The sequence below is a fragment of the Lagenorhynchus albirostris genome, chromosome 16 (assembly GCF_949774975.1).
Source record: "Lagenorhynchus albirostris chromosome 16, mLagAlb1.1, whole genome shotgun sequence".
NCBI lineage: Eukaryota > Metazoa > Chordata > Mammalia > Artiodactyla > Delphinidae > Lagenorhynchus > Lagenorhynchus albirostris.
The window spans coordinates 73585108-73602027 of record NC_083110.1 but is presented as its reverse complement, the minus strand read 5'-3'; the positions used below and the strand labels follow the sequence as shown (position 1 = coordinate 73602027).

At 43.8% G+C, this 16920-nt stretch overlaps 1 protein-coding gene across 1 annotated transcript in view; it reads right to left on the bottom strand.

The window, feature by feature from the left end:
- Positions 1-1510: 1510 nt before the first annotated feature.
- PLPP4 (phospholipid phosphatase 4) overlaps positions 1511-16920 on the bottom strand; it is a 459170-nt gene continuing 443760 nt past the window's right edge. Inside the window, exon 4 of the mRNA XM_060125674.1 lies at positions 1511-1617. The gene's annotated coding sequence lies outside the window, so the exon portion shown is untranslated. The remainder of the gene's footprint in view (positions 1618-16920) is intronic.

Below are 16920 nucleotides of genomic sequence, written 5' to 3'. Positions count from 1 at the left end.
TGTCTTATTAATCTTTGGGGTAAAAAAATACATTCTCAAGTGTATATAAACCATGTAAATCATTGAGAATGTGTCCCTTTGGATCAAATGAGCCTCCTCTGGGACCTAATTTCTGAAATCCATGTTCAATTTAAGGTCTTATTTCCAGTGGCTCCCCCTCAAAATTGGACCCTTCCATACTCAAGTCACACTTTAGGGATTGCTGAATGCAAATTATAAAGACATTCTTGGGATATCATTTCCACTATTTTTTTCCAAATCCTCTCCTGGACCATTAGATTTTGGATTACAAACCATCCTAGGGAAGTTTCCATGCCTTTGGTGTTTCTGAGCCTGGTTCATTGAATAAGAGGATGATTCATAACTAGAATGATATAACTTCCACTCTGAAGGACCACTTGCTTCCATTTCTCCAGTTACCTGCCTTTTTCTCCACAATGGCTTTTATTACAGCTTTTCATCTGAATTCAGTTCATTGGTCATCCTCTAGTTAGCCAAAAGGGTCTCATTATCAGCTCATGCCTGGTCAATTATCTGGTTACCTGCAGTATCAATCAACAAGACGTCCCCTCTGATTTAATCTGTAGGCTCACAGCACTGAGACAGCGTGCGGCCCTTTGCTGTCAGAGATTCAGTAGGGTGAGAGGATTTATTTCCTTCATCTTACCAGCTTCTCATTAGAGTTAGTTAAACTGCCTTTGTGATGCACCCTGTAGCCTGGGTTTCCACTTGGAAAGGTATTTTTTACTCCAGGGGGACTTGGTGATAGCACCAGCCTGCAAGCAATAACTTCAGGAATCACATGGGAGGACACTCACCGTAACAGCCTGGGGAAGGGCGATGGGAGGCCTGGAATCTCCTTTATGCTTTGGGGTAACTGAATTTAATGATTGATGCTTAGAAGGATCATAATTAGACCTTGCATTAAGGTTTCTCTACAAAAGTGACATCAAATTTCTTGAGACTCAATATTTTTTGTGGAGGCAGTAATTGGATAGGCTTGAATCTTAAAGGACAGGCTTTTTAACAAATAGTGTTTCTCCGTTTGGGTAAATTTCTCCTCAACTCAAGGTTATAAGAACTTCTTTATGCATTCAGCTTTTACTGAGCACCTATTACGTGCAAGATTTATGCTAGGTATTGGGGATATTCGGCAAAGTATCTTGGTTTGTTTATCTGAAAAAGGACAGTAATAGAATTCTCCAAAGCTCTTCTAATATGTAAGATCTTTGATTCTGACCATACTCTGAGAAAGAATCAAATCAAATCTGTACCTTCTCTTGGAAAAATTCCCTGAGCAGATACAGTGCTGAATTTCTCAGGATATGCTTTTAGCTTACCTTACCCCATCACAACTAGGGAGTACCAGGGGGTGCTTAATTCAGACCTGGAATGGAATATATTATCTGAACTCTCTTTTTCTCAGCAGAGGTACAGGGAGCAAATCAGCCAAGCCCATGAAAGAACCTACAGTTGACCCTTGAACAATGTTGGGGTCAGGGGTACTCACCTTCTGCACAGTAGAAAATCTGCTTGTAATTTACGGTTGGTCTCTCCATATCTGCTCTGCACGCAAAGATTCAACCAACCCTGGATCGCGTAGTGCTATAGTATTTCCTATGGAAAAAAAATCCGTGTATAAGTGGACTCATGCAGTTCAACTGTGTTGTTCAAGGGTCAAGTGTATAGTACTATTTTAGGCATTCAGTTTTCTATTTATTTTTTGCTATGAACCTACTTCTGTATTTACAACTTTAGATTGAAAAGCACGTATATAATAGCTATTAAATTGCCCTCTGCCTTTCCAAATCGGACAAACGATACTTTGACTAAAAAAAATAATGTGTGATGTTTTTCCATCCTCTGGGGGGCAGGGAGTGGGCGGGGGGAGCGGAAGTTAAATTCTAATAGCAAGATACCAAAGGTCACATTTCCAGGCATGAGACAAGCTCCAAGGACTAGCTCCCTGTTTGCAAGTAATGCACGTTATTGTGAGGTCCTGCAGTTAGGATTTTAGGTGACTTTACATGTTCCAAATCCACCCATGGTGGGACTGTGAATAGGTACATCCTCTTTGGAAAAAATCTGGCATTCCTATTACATTTGAAGATATACCTACTGAATGATCCAGCAACTTTATCACAAGACAAATACCCTAGAGAGACTTCTGCACAAGTATTCCAATGTACAGGAGCAAGAATGAGCTTAGCAGCAAAAGGTAAACAACCTGACTGTCCCTCAGCTCAGGGATGATATAACGGATACATCACGTCACGGTTACATAAGGTCCTATGACAGCAATCAGAAGAATAAACCTCAGTTATGCACATCTGTGTGAATGAATTTCACAAGCATCATGTTGTTCACATACGGTAGGATGCCATTCATACAAAGTTCAAAACGAGAAAACTAAGCTATATTGTTCAGTGTTAAAAATATGAAGAAGGCCAACAAAATGATTACTATGAAAATCAACATTCCAGTTGTGATGAGGAAAGAGCACAGGGGTTTGGGGAGGATAGGCAGGCAATATGTATTGTTTCCTGGCCTGGGTAGTAGTCGCAAAGGTATTTCACTGATTACTATTAAATTGTGTATACGTTTTTATGCACTTTTCTGTATGTCTGTTATATTTCAAATAAAGAGAAAGTATCTCGCTTTCTTGGAACTATCTTCCAGTGCTTCTGACTTACGCCTGTCAGGGTTTTCTTAGACATGCTTCCCTCTATCCCCGATGCCTGGGTATCTTCACACTGTCAGCCAGGGGCTGTGGCTGCATTTAGCTCTGCCCCAGAAGGCAGGAACGATTAGCTGATGATGCCCGCCCTGTCATCAGCAGAGTTCACGTTTTTCCTAGTGTCAGTGCCTGTCTTTCCTAAATGATCCATGTTTCTTAGGAGGATCACTCTCCAGCACAGCCTGCAGCCCACTGACAGCTTCCAGGGCTCTGCTGACAAGGCGATGGTGCCCATACTCATATTAAACTATGGGGCGTAGAAATGCTGTGGGGAGAAGAGTAGGGTTCGATTGAAGGAGAAGAAGGACTAGGGGAGGGAGCTGCTGATGCCAGAGGAGGGACAGTCCCTCAGATCGTGCATTCCCCGCCCCACCCCCCATACTGCCTTATACTGCCAGACACTCCCGGGTGAAGAAACACATCAGAACTAACACAAAGGCGTGGTTAAGTTAATTGAATTCATTCATTCATTCAGCAAGTATGACTGATTCACTTCTGGTGCTCAGAACAGACCCAGCTGTTGGAGAGATTTAAAAACACAAACCAGGGCTTCCCTGGTGGCGCAGTGGTTGAGAGGCCGCCTGCCGATGCAGGGGACGTGGGTTCGTGCCCCGGTCGGGGAAGATCCCACATGCCGCGGAGCGGCTGGGCCCGTGAGCCATGGCCGCTGAGCCTGCACGTCCGGAACCTGTGCTCCGCAACGGGAGAGGCCACAACAGTGAGAGGCCCGCGTACCGCAAAAAAACAAACAAACAAATAAAAAAAACACAAACCATACCCTGGGGAAGTCAAAGACAAAATATAGACAGGTGAGCAGCTGCGTCTTCTGATGCATGTGATGAGAAACACAAGCAGGGCGTGCTAACGGGAGGTGGGGTGTATCTAACGGGAGGAAGGGAACGTGGAGGGGGCGCAGCTATTTGGTTGGTCCACAGACAGTTTGAACTCACTGTGGCCAAATCTTAAATCATCATCTTCTATCCCATAACCCCCTCCTCCCCCTGTATTCCCAAGCCAGGGTGAGGCGTCCCCGTCTTTCCTCATGAGAACCCAGGAGTGGGAAAAACCAAGCAGAAACTAGGAGTCGTGTTTAGATGTGGTCTCTCGCCTGCTGTCTCCTTCAACAATTGCTAACGTTGGGCTTCAGGGACTGCCATTCGAGAGCATCCTTCTGCACCAGAGGTCTGAAGAAATGGAGAACGAAAACAGAGAGTAGCAGATGGCAGTAGCACCAAAATCTCCTCTAGGGAGCGGTTCAGGAGAAGACATGGCTTTAGATCTGTGGACCAAAGAGACTTGCAAACACTGAACCCCACAATTTGTTAGGGTCACCCACTCAGTCACAGCAGTGGGGCAGGATATCCCACATGGATTTCTTGTCCAGGTAAGAAGACCAAGCGCACGGAGAAGCAGAGAAGATCTTGTGTTCTTACTGCACAGGCTCACTCCCAAGGGAGAAGGGCTGAGCTGAGCTGAACTGAGCATGCCCAGTTCTTCCCAAATTCCCCCATTAAATGTCACTCTACCTCCCTGCAGAAGGAATAGAATGCAAAAGGTGTGAGTCCAGGAATGTGCTAGGGAACTCCTTTCTCGTGGAAACCCAGAGTGTAGAAAACTGAGTCCTATTTTGTGAAGATCTCATGACTTTGTCTGCTTTTCTCCAAACCCACTGTTATAACAAGTGCCTTAATCCAGACTTTCTTTAGTTACTTGCCTGAGTGACTACTTCTGCCCAAGTTGATTCCTGAATCCATGTTGCGGACTAAATAATCTTTGTAAACACCAACCCAGTCTCATCCTTTTCTACCTGCAAATACTTCCTTGGCTCACCTCTGTTTTCAAGATCAAGCTCAAAGTCATTTGCTTGAGACACAAGGTTCTCCTTTAGTTATATTTTGCCAACCTGCCCAGATTCATTGTCTGGACACTTTGCCTGCATGTACACTTCATTCCAGCCGGTCCAAACTACTGGCGGTTCCTGAGACAAACTTTGCCCTTTCGTGCCTCCATCCCTCCTCCATCCTTCTGTCTGAAATGATGTCTTCTCCCTTCTCTGCTTCAGTAGGCGCTTACTTAGCCTTTAGAATGGAGCCACTCCCATTGACTGTCACTCAGCACCCTCTATCTGCATTAAGTATCCTTTTTCTAAGCCCCACAGCGCCTTGTGTGTGCCTCTGTCATAGTAGATGTCTCACTAGCACATTTTTTTACTTGTTATTCTCTCCCTTTGAACTGTGAACTCATTGAGGAAGAAAACAACACTTATTTCTTGTATAACCAGTGCTTAGCCCCAAGTCTGACACAGATTTGATGCACAGAAAATGTGTGTTGAAATAAATGAATGAACATAATCTCTACAGGTCATTCTTGTTTTGATGTTCCATGACTTAATGAACCTCAGGCATCCTAGGAAATGAAGAGAACAGTTACTAAAGATGACCAGCTGGGAAAAAAAAAATAACTGACGTCTGCACATCCCTTCCTAGTTGACAGAACCTTTTTTATTTCCTCCCTTCCCTGTTCCCTCTGGACAATCTTACCCTAAATTCAGGAGCCATAGAAAAGGGCAGAGAGAAAAATGGAGACAGTAAGTTTAACAAATGCTAATCACCTACGCCTGCTGACCAAGCGGCCTAGAGTCTGAGCGCTTCCTTCCATGCTGTAATGGCAACTAGCAGGAAGGTGGGGCAAGGTGGCTTCACGAACCGGCGGGTTCTCCACGCTGGGCATAACACGATAGCCAGGAGACAGGACCCTCAAGGACACTGTCCCCATTCAGCCCCAGGATGGCCCTTTTCCCATGTGATTCCAGCCAGTGTCCTGTAGACAAGTCCCTCCCGATCTTCATCCTGTTTTTCCCCACATGGAGCTCTCACAATCATGTGATGTGTGATTACTATGGACCTCGTTTTTTGTGTTCTATTTTTCATGGAATAAAAAAATTGGAAGGAGACCCATGTACTCGGGGGAACCAGGAGTGGGACCCTCTACTCCGCACGGCTGGCTTCTTCCCTCCCTCAATCGTCCCCTAGTCTCTGTCTCTTTATGTCTGTGTCTCCCAATCTCACGCCGAGTGTTCCATATTCCTTTACATGCTGTGTTTCTACCCATAAAACATAAAGTACAAAACACCCTCAGTGCATTTACCTCTGGAAGCTGTCTTACCAAATATATTATATATGCTTAGTTCTTAACCTATACATTCCACTGTTTTAACACAATAAATTCTCTTCTCATCAACATTATACCTAACTTTTGAATATACATGATCTCATTTAATCTGCTTAACAACCCAGCCTTGTTGGTCTTACTATTATTGCCATTTACAAATTTGAAACAAACTCAAGCTCTGAGGAAGTAATGGCTTTGCTTAAAGTCTCTGAACACGTAAGGGGTCAAAATGAAACTAAAACGGCAACAACCAAAACAACAATTATGTATTGAGTGGCTTCTATGGGCCAGGCATTGTTCTAGGCACTTGAGAAACATCAGTAAACAAGATAGATAATGCGTAATATTGGGGAAAAGGGAATTTATTGTATTAAAATATTGGAATTTATAGGGTAAGAATCACATATATATATAATGCATTTGATAAGAGATTTTCTAGATCCCATCACAGTTAAGAATTAAATACATGTAATGCATTTGATAAGAGATTTTCTAGATCCCATTTGTTTCTATTCAGACAACAAACATAAAGAAATTGTAGAGAGATTTAGAAGGTGATAGAGTAGGGCAAAGGGTGTGTGAAGTATGGGGAGTGGAGGCGGATTGTAATTTCAGTCAGGGTGGTCAGAGTGGGTCTCATTGAGAAGGTGATATTGGAGCAAAACCTTGAATATCTAAAGGAAGTGTGCTCCAGGCAGAGGAAATAAGAGGTGCAAAGTGCCGAAGGCAATACCAGGACTTCCGGGTTCAATGGCGGGGTGAGGCCAGTGGGCGGGAGCAGAGAGAGCAAGGGAGAAAGTTGCAAGAGATAAAGTTGGAGAAGTCATGGGGGTGATGATCACATAAGGGCTTGTGTCCCAGGCCTCTGACTCCAAGTCCAGAATTATTTTTACCATTTAACCCAGAAGAAATCAGAAGGAGCTCTATGCATCAAGAAAGAGTTATTACAGTTGAATATAAAGATGGAGTCCAAGGTTTATCCTGGACCATCTATTCATCCACATGAGAAAGTCTGGATGTCATTTGGATTCTAATTACTTTCATATTCCATCAGGTTAAAGCAACTTATGCGTTGTGGATAAAGCACTAGTCACTTCCACATAACTTTTAATGAGTTTGACATAGCATCAGCATGTATTTCCCCCTATAGTGAAAACAGTTTAAATCTTAAGGGAAAATTAGGAAATATTTTGAAGTTTCTCCACCAGTCATTACAAGAGTTTACTGGGACCTTCAGTTTTCTTGCCTGTGCATTACTGATTTTTTTTTTACATCTTTATTGGAGTATAATTGCTTTACAATGGTGTGTTAGTTTCTGCTTTATAACAAAGTGAATCAGTTAGACATATACATATGTTCCCATATCTCTTCCCTCTTGCATCTCCCTCCCTCCCACCCTCCCTATCCCACCCCTCTAGGTGGTCACAAAGCACCGAGCTGATCTCCCTGTGCTATGCGGCTGCTTCCCACTAGCTATCTACCTTACGTTTGGTAGTGTGTATATGTCCGTGCCTCTCTCTCGCTTTGTCACAGCTCACCCTTCCCCCTCTCCATATCCTCAAGTCCATTCTCTAGTAGGTCTGTGTCTTTATTCCTGTCTTACCCCTAGGTTCTTCATGACATTATTTTTTTTTAAATTCCATATATATGTGTTAGCATACGGTATTTGTCTTTCTCTTTCTGACTTACTTCACTCTGTATGAGTCTATACACCTCATTACAAATAGCTCAATTTCGTTTCTTTTTATGACTGAGTAATATTCCATTGTATATATGTGTCACATATTCTTTATCCATTCATCTGTTGATGGACACTTAGGTTGCTTCCATGTCCTGGTTATTGTAAATAGAGCTGCAGTGAACATTTTGGTACATGACTCTTTTTGAATTATGGTTTTCTCAGGGTATATGTCCAGTAGTGGGATTGCTGGGTCATATGGTAGTTCTATTTGTAGTTTTTTAAGGAACCTCCATGCTGTTCTCCATAGTGGCTGTACCAATTCACATTCCCACCAACAGTGCAAGAGGGTTCCCTTTTCTCCACACCCTCTCCAGCAGTTATTGTTTCTAGATTTTTGATGATGGCCATTCTGACTGGTGTGAGATGATATCTCATGGTAGTTTTGATTTGCATTTCTCTAATGATTAATGATGTTGAGCATTCTTTCATGTGTTTGTTGGCAGTCTGTATATCTTCTTTGGAGAAATGTCTATTTAGGTCTTCTGCCCATTTTTGGATTGGGTTGTTTGATTTTTTGTTATTGAGCTGCATGAGCTGCTTGTAAATTTTGGAGATTAATCCTTTGTCAGTTCCTTCATTTGCAAATATTTTCTCCCATTCTGAGGGTTGTCTTTTGGTCTTGTTTATGGTTTCCTTTGCTGTGCAAAAGCTTTGAAGTTTCATTAGGTCCCATTTGTTATTTTTGTTTTTATTTCCATTTCTCTGCATTACTGATTTGAACCAATTCCTTCCTGCGTTGCAGAAGAGCAAGAAGCATCGTTTAACCAGAGCTCGAATTTGGGTTGTCCCTGACCTTCACTTCAACTTCATTTCCCCAGGGAAAGAATTTGGAGGTACAAAACTTGCTTTACCGTGGTGATCATAAATTGGCAGGAAGATTCTAGCTCCTAATGACAGCTGGAATAAAATGATGTGCTTGTGTCGGTTGGTGAGAAATGCCTTTATGCACAGGCCCCAACGGGAAAGACAAATGCAAATTCACTCGGAGTGGATAGCTGGGGAGAGTGGCTGCCTCCCAACTGTAATAAGTTTTACTTTGCTGCAGGGCAGCCCCAGTATAGCCACCACACGGGAAGTCTTTAAATAAGCATTTGCACACCTGGAGCTGTTGCCTTCAGTATTGACTTAGAGGTTTATGACAGTCTTAAAGGCGAGTCACAGCACACAAACTCCAAGTTACTCTGTTGAAAAGGGAAATTTAGAGGACAAGACACAGGCAGGATGGGGATATTTTTTAAAGCTTACTCTCAGGTAAAAATAATTTATAAACTTCATCCTAGGTAAAAGTATAATCTTTTCTTCTGTGGGCATGGGCTCTGAGGTCAGACTTGGGTTCAAATCCCAGCTCCATCCTTATCGGTAAAGAAGTCAGAATAGTGGTGACCTCCAAGAGCTGAATGACTGGGAAGGACCACAGGCACCTTTCTCGGGGGGGGGGGGCGGGGTGGAAAGGTTCTATCTGGGTCATGGTCAATCCATGCATGGATTCCTGCATATGTATACAGTTACTGAGCTGTACACTTAAGAATCGTGTAACTTACTTTATGGAAATTATATCTCAATTAAAAGGAAAAGAGGGAGAAGAGGAGGTGCAGGAAAGAAATGGAATGAGCTTCCCAGAGCTAAGTGTTCAGGCAGAATATGGATGGCTGTTAGGAATGCTATAAAGGTCTCTTTGCATTAAGACTTTAGGATTTAAAGATCCACGTTGGGCTCCTCACTTGGTAAACATATAGAGGATATCTGGATTAGAGCAGTGCTCCAGGAAGAATGGAGTAATGCTGGCTGTATTGTAAGGCAGAGCTCGAGAGAGACTGACTGAGCAGGAGATTTCTGTAATAGTCTAGAACAGGGTTTCTTAGCCTCAGCTTTATTGCCATTTTGGACCAGAAAATTCTTTGCTGTGCAGGACTGCTTGTGCATTACATGATGTTTAACAGCATCCCTGACCTCCACCCACTAGATGCCAGTATCACCCCTGCAGTCATAACAGTAAAAAATGTCCCCAAACATTTCCAGGTGCCACCTCCCAAGGAGTGGGGAGCAAAACTGCCCTTGGTTGAGACCGTTGTTCTAGAAGATCAGTAACTCCTAATTAACAGGGGGCAGTTGGGGAGGAGCACACCTGAATCCCCGAGAGGGTCTTTAAAACTAAAGATGTTCCCCCTCCAAGCCACATACCAAGGTCAGCCAGTTTGATTCTCAATCTCTTTCTCTATGATCCAGCTTTAGCCAATAAGATATAAATGGCAGTCTTTCTACAGGTGCTTTTCTTTTTTTCCACTGAAGTATAAACATGATGGCTGGAACTTCAGCAGCCATCCTGCGACCATGAAATCAAAGTCAAGAGAATTCTAGATACTTTGGTGCTGACACTGTGAGTGACTGGATCCAGTGCCAGCTATCACCCATCTGCAGACTTTTCAATATGAACAAAAAACAAGTAAATAAACCTGTTTTGGTTTACATCACTCTCGTCAGGATTTTTGTTATTTGTAGTCAAGAGCACTTGTGATCAATACAGTTTTTTACCAGTCCTTCTCCACTTTCACCATGAGGATCACTGAGGTCATCCACAGTTACAGATAAGAATGTGTTATATGTCTCAGGAATGGAGAAAATCTTGGTCTAGTTTGGAGACTCCTAGCCCTAGCTGCGATCAGAATCTCCTTGGAAGCTAAAAATAATAATGATGATGATGATGAAACGATGATGATTATGATGATGATGATGATGATGATGGTGATGATGATGATGATGATGAGGGTGGTGATGATGATGATGATGGTGGTGATGATGGTGATGATGATGATGATGGTGGTGATGATGATGATGATGACGGTAATGATGATGATGGTGATGATGCTGGTGATGATGATGATGATGATGATGATGCTGGTGATGATGATGATGATGATGATGATGGTGATGATGATGATGATGGTGGTGGTGATGATGATGATGGTGATGATGATGATGATGGTGGTGATGATGATGGTGATGATGATGATGCCGCCCAGGTCCCACCCCAGACAAATTAACTCAGTCCATGTGGGTGAGATTCATTTTCCATTGTGTTCAGCATCTGTTAGCTGCATCCTTCTATCCAGATGATGGAGGGTCCAAGTGGAGTGATGATTCAGTCTCTATGTCAAGCTGAGGTCTGTTTCCCACATTCCAGAGCCACTAGGCAATATGATGCTTCAGCTGGCCCATGCTCTCCTTCTCAGCTGCCACATCCCCCTCTTCTCCCACTTATTGCACTGGCTTTATTCTTCTTAGTGTCAGGGTAACAACCTCCCGTGTGTCCGCTCCTGTGTCTTGACTACATTCGCCATCACTTCCTGTCCTGCAGAGCTCAGCATCTCACTGAGTGATCAGGATCCAGATACCAAAGCTTGGATCTGTCTTCACAACCACTGCTTTTAGCCCCAAAGAAAGATGCTCAAAAGGGAGCTCCTTGGCACAAGTGATGTTCCCATGAAACCTGACTACAGGGACCTTATTACTGCATCCCAGCCGTGATGGTCTGACATCTCAGAAAGAGGGGCAGGAGAGCAGGGTGTTTATGGGCAGGGCATGTCCGGATCCTGCTGTGAGCAGGAAATAGTGGTTAAGAGAAGAAGGTGAGATTGGGCAGCTCTGATTTCAAATCCTTCCTTTTTGTCCTGGAACAATTTACTCAACCCATCTAAGCCTCACATGCCCAAAGGGAATAGATTACATAAATAATGCATGTCAGGGTCAGGTATATAGTAAGGACCTAGGGCAATATCACTTCCAAGGGCTGAAAATTCGGTCTTGGAGGGCACAGGTCTTAGATTTTACAATGATCCGTGGTCCACCAAAGGGTCACAGTACATAAACAACAATTTAGCACATCTGTGGGATTAAATTTCATGGGGGGGGGCAGTTAGGAAAATGCTATCATAAAAGGCTCCTTAAGGTGCGGGGGACGATAATGGAAAAAAAGCCCAGCAACCCTGGACCAGAGCCTGTTGATTAATGTGTGTTTGGTTCCAAACCCTGCTTCCTGCTGCTACCCACACCCACCTCGCTCCCGTCCTGATGCAGGCAGGTTCCAGGCAGCGTGCTGGAGTGATGAACTGTCTGTGTCGGGCACCAGGCTTCCTATCTCTCTTTGTTTCTTGTTTTACAAACTGATGACCCATGAACCAGCAGAAAAAGCACTTACTTTGAACCTGATGGATTGTAGCTTTTCTAGGATTTATTTCCAGTCCTTCATCCACATCCTTCACTTTATCTCATATTAAGTTCTTTGGCTTGTACACTTCCCATGTTTTTTTTTTTTTTTCTCCTGAAACCTCTTTTGATTGTCCTTAAAATGGCCTTTAAAAAATCCACAAGGATTTATTCCTCTCTTTGGGGAGCAGTCCCCAGAGCTCTGTGAAGTTAAGGAGATTGTGCAACTCTTACTTCTCCAGCATGCTACCGCAATCCGTAGGTGGAGGTCTAGTGAGTTTAGAAGTACAAACTCTTTCCAAAGCATGGCCCCCAGGAAAATTACCTTGAGTCAGAAAAGTAGAAATCAAACGATACCCAGAAATCAAGAAGGGTAGATATCATACTGGGCAAAACGCTTGCCCTTTCTTTGATAGGAATATGTACATTTGACACAGAGTTACAGATCCGCTCATCCAACAGCTCTATTCCATTGTCACGCTAGTGCGTGGCTTCAATTCCCTATTTGTTGCTTTTCCTAAGTGGTTTTTGTTTGTACTTAATAAATCGCATTTATCTAAACACCTTATCATCTCCCAGGTTCTCACTCTCACCTCGTTGGGAAGATGCTAGCTATCTTCCCGTGTTGATATTTTAAAATTCAGCATTAATGACAGTAATTCCTTTTTCCCATCCATACGGGCACACGCAGAAAGAAGCAGAAAGTTTGTTTTCTTTCCTCCATGAAAAGCCTAAAGAGCGTTTTTTGGTGGTTAACCTCGGCTAACTACCAAATTAGCCAAGATTGGATTTAATTTCTTGACTTGGGAGATTGCCTCAGTGCAAGAATGTCTGTCTACAAGTTAAGGGAGTAAATAAGAGTCAGTGTAGCATGTTTAAACATTCAGAATGACAGAGTTCTCCTTGTTATTATGCGAACCAAAACCCCCAAACAAAACAACAACAACAAAAAACAAAGCGGGGGGGAAAGTGGTAGAAGCATCACCCATTAGCTCCGTCCTAGTCCCGGGGATTCAAGCGCCAGAGTGAACATTAAATTCTGGAACAATGCAGTGTGTTCTTTTTTCTTTATGGGCCATCGATGGAGTGCTCTGAAGATGCTCATTTCTAGAACAAAAAATAGCTACTATCGACTTAGAACCATCAGCGTGCACCCTCAGTGCTAGGCTCTCTGCTAAGCACTTTGTATGAATGATCACATTGCACTAGAGCCATGCTGTGTATGGCATAAATAATTCTGTTCTTATCTCCGCTTTAAAGATGAGGAAACCGAAGCTTAGAGACCACCTTGCAGATAGCTGAAGGGATCAGGTCTTAATTACAAAGCCTGGATTGCAGCTAACGGTTTGTTCTCAAAGGCCAGGGCTGAGGGTGATGATGGAGAGGTGTCCCCTCCCTCTCCCGCCTCCCGCAAACCTTACCCTTTCCCACGTGCTTGGGAAGCCCAGCGCAACCTGGGAGAAGAGCACAACCCCGGCGAACAGACACGTCACTGCAGTGCTGTCCAGACCAAGCAGGACCCGCAGTACAACTAGTCCAAGCTTTCACGTCTCAGATCCCCCTTCTGACCCCTCCCTAAGCTCCGGACTGCACACCCCACTCCCTTTCTCGTTAAGAAAAAGAAGGTGGGCTTCCCTGGTGGCGCAGTGGTTGAGAGTCCGCCTGCCGATGCAGGGGACACGGGTTCGTGCCCCGGTACGGGAAGATCCCACATGCCGCGGAGCGGCTGGGCCCGTGAGCCATGGCCGCTGAGCCTGCGCGTCCGGAGCCTGTGCTCCGCAACGGGAGAGGCCGCAGCAGTGAGAGGCCCGCGTACCGCAAGAAAAAAAGAAAAAGAAAAAAAGAAAAAGGAGGTGATCCGGGAGGGACTCCCCCTGCCTGCTGCTCCACCTGCCAACGAGTCCAGGCTGCTGCCACTCAAGGCTCCAGGACACAATGGTGACACGACTGTCCTTCACTCGGCTTCTGGGAGCCACGTTCCACACTCCAACAGTCACCTCGCTCTGCGGATCCCATCTCAAAGATCTCCACCCCGTCCCCACCCTTCTCCGTCGCACGGCTGTAATTCAGGCCCTGTCCACTCTAGGCTGGACCACCGTCCCACGCGGCACACGGGAGTACTCCCCTGGCCTCTCCTTGCACGACACCGTTATCTTTCTTCAGCTCAGCTCTGGTCCCACCACTTCACTGCTTACACCCCGGTGGCGCCTTGGAGAGGAAGCATTTAGGAGAGCTGTGGAGAAATAATCCCCGTACCTAGAAGGACCGCTTTGATAAATGTAAAATCTCTCCTCTGTCCGCTAGATGGCGCATCTAAATTTACAAACCGAACCTCAGAGCAAGCCCTTAACTCAAAGCATGTATCATGTACATTTTCTATAGAGTGATTACAGGATTTGTCACACACCACTCACTACAATGTAAACACTAGTCATAGGAATACTTATTCAGAATATCAATTCATATATACAGTCGGGGGTCAAGGATCCAAGACCAATTTTAAGATCTGAGCCGGCAATAGGCCCCCCTACTCCATCCATCACCACACCATTTCCTTTGGTCCTGGGAGATACATTTCTTAGCTCTCAGCCTGCAGATGCCCAAAGTTCGGCCAACTTTGTAACCAGTTCTAAGCAAAAAAATTGGAACCAGTAATGGCTCTGCTTGACCCAAACTGTGGAGTAGATTGGTGTGACCTTGACATTCCTCAGGTCTCTTCTCTGATCTCTGTCTTCCCCTCTCTCCATCCTAAGACCAAAAGCTTTTGTCGTTAGGGAGTCAGTAAACTCCCATGCTGGCGCAAGTACAACTGTTTGTACTGCATAGTAAGTGGTGTTTATGGAAATATACTAGTATGGTGTTCCAAGCCAAAAATCTTTTAAAATGATAATGAGACTGTTTCTTTGTAGGTGGAGATGCATATATGACTCACTTCCATGAATTCTGGTCTGATTGTATCTTATTCCTTTCGTTTTGTTTTGGTGCCTGCAAGAATGTCATCTGAATGCACTCTTAGTCTCAGCACGGAGCTGCACTACATAAACGTGAGTGCTTATTTATGGTCACTTGAGGAGAGAAAGGGGCACCATTCACACTTTAAAGGCAGGCACGGTCCACTGTAGTAACTTCACACATTAAATAAGCCACGTTTGCCACCATCAGCCCTAAGATGTTGGCAACAGAGAAGCCCCATGCAGTCAACAGATTATTGAAGGACCTTCTCGGCCAAGTCATCAATTTTCTTCAGCCATCACAGGGCTGGAGCTCACGGTGAGGTCAGTCCATCGACCAGGTTTTGCCATATGCCCCTGGAAGGTCACAAAGCTTACTCAGTATTATAGGATAATACTATAAATAGTATTTAGCTATTACTATAAGCTATTACCTAAAAGTAGTATTTGTTTTTCTTTAAGACTCAACTTAGATGCCACTAAATGTTTCCTCAGCACAGTTCAATTATCTACTACTACACTTCATGCAGTGGATCATAATCGTTTATGAGGTTGGTTAACCTCCTGAGGGCAAGGATTGTGCATTATTCCTCCAATTACCCAGCATAACGCCTGGAACATAGAAGGAAGTACAGTAAGCAAATGGATGAATTATTCAAGTAATAGGTAAAAAATAAACTGTACATTTTCTGGGGGAGAGGATCCGAGTCCCCATTTTTGTGGGTTGGGACATTTCCCAACATTTGTTTCACAGCTGATTTGTGCTTACGTGTTAAAAAAACTATTGGATTCCATCTATGTGACAAGAAATAACCAGATGACTTACTTAGTCAGTTTAATCAACTGCTGAGCAAAAAAGTAAAACTCATTCTATAAGATCTCAAAAATTAATACATGATAACTTACATGACATTTTAAGTTACAAAATGGTCTCAAATATATATATATTGGCCACGCCAGACGGCGTGCAGGCTCTTAGCTCCCCAACTGGGGATCAAACCTGTGCCCCCGGCAGTGGAAGTGCAGAGTCTTAACCCCTGGACCGCCAGGGAAGTCCCACAAATGTATTATTTCTTTCCATCTTACGACAACTCTATTGAATGGGTTAGTTCAGGGGTTATTTTACAGATGAAGGAATTGAGACTCAGAGACGTTAATTGACTTGAGTTAGTGAAAGGTGGAGTCAAGACAAGATCTTCTGATTCCAAATCAACGTCTGTCCTGTGACACCACCGAGCTCATTGACACCCCGCCCCACCCCAGCCTTTCAGGTCTTGACCACTGGCTATCTGACTACTTTGGCCAGTGGACTGGCTGATTTGATCAGCTAGTGTGACAGTTCCGGGCAAATAAATTTGTTCTCCTCTTGGCTTAGCCAGTTACAAGCTGTCACACCTTGAGCAAGTCACCAAAATTTTGTCTAAGACTCCAGTTTCCTGAAGTCGGGATGAAAGGGTAAAGTCGAGGTAGACGTATTACCTGACTCTCAGGTGGTTAGAGGGAGGGTTTAGCATCATCCGTATCATCATTATAATAACAGCAATAGCTGACATTTATTCCATTCCAACTGTGGACCCTCACTTGTTTAAGCCCTTGACATGTCATAACTCATTTCACCCTCAAAACCACCAAAAGTAACGTAGGTACTACTATCGTACCCATTTTACAGATGTAGAAACTGAGGCATGATAAGGTTAAGTAACTTCACCACAGTTACACATCGAGTCAGTAGAGAAGGAAGGATTAAAGCTCACATAGTTTGAATTCAGAGTTTGTGTCCTATTGCATACCAAGCACTTAGGCAAACCTAACCAGTTTATTAGGGGAAGGCCTGTACCATTCTCGTATTCATTGCAAAGGGGGCTTAGAGTTCATTTATCTGGAAAGATGAAAATTTGGGGGCCTCTCGTGGAAGCTGAGCTCTCATCCAAGTACGCACAAGCCTGAAGCTTAAGGGCACAAAGTGATAATTCCTGCCACTGCTGCAAAGCCATGCAAGCAATTAGTTCATATCAAGCTGTTATTAAGAAGTTATTTTTGTAACAAAAATACTGTCTTCCTTTAATTTCTATGTAAATGCAAGGAAGCCGACACAAGTATAGTTTATTTAAAGATGT